Below are 5,000 nucleotides of genomic sequence, written 5' to 3'. Positions count from 1 at the left end.
AAAGGCATCCACTCGGGTTAAAGGTTTCCAAATGTCAAATCCAAAGTCCTTCGTTAGGAAGCACCATCTGACCACTGACAGACTAGAGAAACCGGATGCTAAAGCAGAAAAAAAATAAAAATTAGACATATAAAGAGTAACGTGCCTGATAAATGGAAATAGGTACGTTTCATACAGGGACTGCCACATGTAGGCTTGATGGCTTCTTGCACCAACCTTTCTCTTAGCCCTGGAGAATGGATGTTTGTGCCAAGTGAGTCGGTGTTTCTCTCTGTCCCTTCTGCCTGTCTGCTGGTGTGGATGCTGGTCGTCAGGTGCCTGCTGAGGCGTTCCCCCCACTTGCAGACTACAAGGACCCAGGTAAAAGCCTGTGCCAGGCTTCCGTGTAGCCAGCGCAGGTGCAAGTGTTACATGTGGCCTCTTCTGTCCCCCCTCTACACACTGGACTGCTGGAGAAGTGACGGTAAGGCTCTGTGTAGTGAGTGTAGCCCGACCAGCGAGTGCCGCGTAGCAGTGGAGGCAGTTGGTGACAGCTGCGGACCCTGAGGTTCATAACACTATCAACAAATTTAGACCTCAAATCGTATTCTCTAAATTTCTCCATAATTACACAGAATTATCAGTTCTCACAGTTTCCACTGAAAGGGATTTTTTATCTGACTGGCATAACAAACGGGTCACAGCTTGTACAGCGTCGCATAGCTGTCTCTTCCGGTGGCCGACGCTGTAACAGACCACGCAGGTGTCACACACCTATCTATCTATCTATCTATCTATCTATCTATTTATCTATCTATCTATCTATCTATCTATCTATCTCTATATATATATATATATATATATATATATATATATATATATATATATATATATATATATATATATATATATATATATATATATATATATATATATATATAATTCGTCACTTTCTAGATGAAATTCATTTAATCTTTGTTTTAAATTCTTACTGATCTCAAAAATGTATATAAAGTTTTACTTACGAATTCAAGAATACATATTAATTTATTGATAAGCCTTATCATTCCTTTAGGCTATTCTAAATCATTTTACATGATCGTTATTTAAATGATATTATCTTTTATTTTAATATAGTTTTCTTTACTTTTTGTCCCATGACAGTAGTGACGTAGAAATCTTGTTTGTCACTGAAGCTGTAAAAACACACTAAAAAATCCGTACAGCTTCAACTAGAGCCTCTTGAATGTTGTGGAGGAGCGATGCAGAAGTGTTTCAGAATATACTAATTCCTAGTTGGGCGGTGACATCCCACGCACTCCACACAGAATGAGCGCGAGCGGAACTCCGGCTGCCGAGTGTCGCGTGTCCCTGACAGCTATTCACAGTTTTCACACAACGAAATTCAGAGTGACAAAAATTCCCTTCCGCGGAGAAAATAAAGTCAGAATAAAAATGTATAGTGTGGGGAGGCAGGGGTGAGGAGTGACGCTCCCCAATGATGGAGGAGGAGGAGGAGGAGGAGGAGGAGGAGGAGGAGGAGGAGGTTACTGACAGAGGCGAAAGGGGGACGAGTGGATGAGAAGGAATAGAAGGATAAAAGGTATATAATAATGGCAATGGTGATGATGATGATGATGACAATGATGGTGGTGGTGGTGGTGGTGATGATAATAAAATAAAGAAATAATGACAAAAATGGGTGAAAAGAATAAACCACGAAAATAAGCATGCTTTGATTAAGAGGAGGAGGAGGAGGAGGAGGAGGAGGAGGCGACGGCGTGACGGCTGCACTGGAAAGAAGCAGAAGCGGGAACGCATATGCTTATCCTCACAAAGTCAGAATCAAGTAAGTGAATTGACACAACACGAGTAGTAACAAATATCTGTTTTATTTCAGAAGCGTTCGCTCGTGTGTGTGTGTGTGTGTGTGTGTGTGTGTGTGTGTGTGTGTGTGTGTGTGTGTGTGTGTGTGTGTGTGTGTGTGTGTGTGTGTGTGTGTGTGTGTGTGTGTGTGTGTGTGTGTAAGTGTGTGTGTGTAAATGTGTAGGTGTGGGTACGAAAGAAAATATTTGCAAGTACACATAAAAAAAGAACATAAGGATATTTTTTTGTCTTTTTCTAGGTTTTGAATGTGTGTGTGTGTGTGTGTGTGTGTGTGTGTGTGTGTGTGTGTGTGTGTGTGTGTGTGTGTGTGTGTGTGTGTTAGGGGGGTTACGAAAGTAAATATATGCATGTACACATAAAAAGAATAACAAGTTTATTTTTTGTCTTTTCTATGTTTTGAATCAATCTAAGAGACTTTAATATAAGAATTAAGCATTTTTTGGAGTTGTAAGCGATTAATGAAGCAGCAAATATCCATAAGTGAATAGATTCCTATCACCAGAATCACACTTGCATTTCCAGGAGGCAACAAATCACATTAGCACACTCATCACTCACTGTCAGTCACCATGCACTATACTGGAGCCGCTTCACAATTATAGGAATGCATGCTTTTTATTTTTTATGTGGGAGAAAATTGGTCAAAAAGCCGAGTTTTTTTTTTTTTTTTTTTTTTTTCCTCCCACGATTAGTTTATAACATTAATTTACTACGTATTGTTGTGTTTGAATTACTGTTAATATTCTGTGCTGTACAATTATTACTGCCCGCTGGATGTAGTGTTGTATTCAGTTCCCTTGTCACAAATTTCTGATTCATTTAAAGTTTTTGAATTTGAATTGATAAAATGTAAAACCTGACATGGAGTAATGCATTGAGATTTTTTTCTTTTTTTTTCAACAGAAAGAGGAAAAAGTTACAAAGGAAAGGAAAATAAGGTAAAATGTAAACTCGGAATCTTGTCCCCTCTCCTCTCTTTCCTCCCATTTATATCCACGATGAGAAGAATCTAAAAGTACCTAAACACATACGTCCTGCCTTCCCGTGCCTTAGCAAAACACCTTCAGACACCTTCAACAAGACAGGTATGCCGGTATAAACTTTGTCTTTCAGAGGGAAGGCATTACTGTCACACTCGTATCACTATTACCTGCTGGCTACCATCACTATCGCCTCACCAGGCCATTCCCAGTCTTTTCTTACCGTTATCACATGCGCCACAACCACCTGAGGTACCCGCCCGCTTCACTGACAAGTAGCGGCAAGGTATCTGAATTTTTTGCCTCATAAATTACCTTCCCAGTGCAAGAGGCTTTTTCTGTCCACTTAACTCAACAAAACTGGGCGAAACTAAACACACTTCTCTTGCCTCGACAAAGTCAACGCCATCTATACCAGGTGTGTGTGTTCCTGTGCCTCCTCCTGCTACTGTACTCTTCAAGGCCAAGTGAAAAAATTTAACAGTGATCTTGGCAAAGTTTATGTCTTGGCATAAATATCTACTTATGAACGTGTATGAAAAGAAATGTACAATGCCCGACTAGAAAATGAGAAGAGTGTATTTGTGTATGTTCCGAATGTTTTAAAACCACCAAGTTATTTCAGTAACCATCAAGACTCGTCAAGTACCTTTCACGCGACTGGAGACCGAGACTATCATTGTAAGTGGCTACAGATCCGCCGCCATTGTTATTCTGTCAGTGTTACTAAACTGAGTCCGAATAGCATCGTTAGTCCCTCAACACCTGGAGAGTCTGCCTTGCTTCTATTATCATCGTTTATTCTGTTCATCTTACTAAATTGAGTGGAGCAGCATCACTGTTCCTTCCACCACTCACTAAGAAGGCGAGTCTGACTTGCTTCTATTACCATTGTTATTCTGTTCATCTTACTAAATTGACAAGAGCAGCATCATTCCTTCTACCAACTCACTGAGAATCACTGGAGAATCACCTTGCTTCTGCTATCATTGTTACTTTGTTCACCTTAGTAAACTGAGCAGAGCAGGAACATTATTTCCCCCACCATCTCACTGAGTACCCTGGGGCGTCTTCCTTATTCAGTTCTTACCCTTTCATACAAACTGAACTCCTTCTGAGAGACAAAATCAAGACCTGAGGACTACTCGCGACCTTAAGTGACCCTCTTCTCATTGAGATTCCTCCAGTGTTCGCATTTTTGGGGAGCGACATTTAGCGAGCTTTTGCCTCATTTTTGTTTTTCTTAATGCTCGGCTGACCTCCTTTCATTATGTGTGTGTGTGTGTGTGTGTGTGTGTGTGTGTTTAAAGATAGATGGATAGATCAATAGTTGTTAGAATAGGCGTTCAGTCTTCTGCGCCTTCCTCAGTCATAACCATTGCAAGCATGTCTTCTTTCACTCCATCCATAAATCTCTTCTTCGGCCCTCCTCTCTTTCCACTGCCGGGTAGATCCATCTTTAGCGTCCTTCTCCCTACGTGCACCTCATTGCTCTTCTTGAGACGCCCTCACCACTTCACTTTTATGATTACTTAAACGCACAGCCCCTCAACAATCACGTAACCTCTCTATTCCCAATGCAAAGAAGCCGTGCTCACCAACCAGTCTCTTGCAATGTGCTGACTTGTATCCTTGAGCAGCCACGTCTTTGTTACATTCATACGTCAAGATCTTGTTCCCGTTTCTGTAATCTTCAAGTTACGATAAAGGATAATATTGGTCGTGTCCTGAATCTTGCTGCAGTTCACTCAAGCTCCCTCCGCCTCGTATCTCTTGTCTTCGTGTTCTCTTGTTCTTTCTTTCCTCGTCTTTATGTGGTATTCGCGTGTCGTGTTTCGGTAACCCGTGGCTATTTTTGGCACTCTCTCCCTCGTCCGCTGCTTCTCAGGTGGCTAATTTTAGTGCATTGCCTTAGTTAACACCAATTTAACATCGCCTGACATCAGATGCTCTCGCCAAAAGCAAACACAACGCCCTGAAATTTGGACTTGATTCAATTTTCGTCTCTGCAGTTTTACATTTTCTTTTCTCCTAAAGATTTAAGTTTGCGTCACAACTCAGCAGGCGGGGTCGCCAGGGTCGTTAATGCAACAAGACCTCGCAGTCCCCGGTAAAGAAGGAGCTCATGATTACACACACACACACACACACACA

General features: G+C 41.4%; 1 protein-coding gene across 5 annotated transcripts in view; it reads right to left on the bottom strand.

Moving 5' to 3' along the window:
* The window catches only part of LOC135098150 (GTP-binding protein 10-like), a 187,094-nt gene that overhangs the window by 131,341 nt on the left and 50,753 nt on the right, over positions 1-5,000 (bottom strand). The window lies entirely within an intron of this gene.

The sequence above is a fragment of the Scylla paramamosain genome, unplaced genomic scaffold (genome assembly GCF_035594125.1).
Source record: "Scylla paramamosain isolate STU-SP2022 unplaced genomic scaffold, ASM3559412v1 Contig47, whole genome shotgun sequence".
NCBI lineage: Eukaryota > Metazoa > Arthropoda > Malacostraca > Decapoda > Portunidae > Scylla > Scylla paramamosain.
This window is presented reverse-complemented; position numbering and strand designations above follow the sequence as displayed.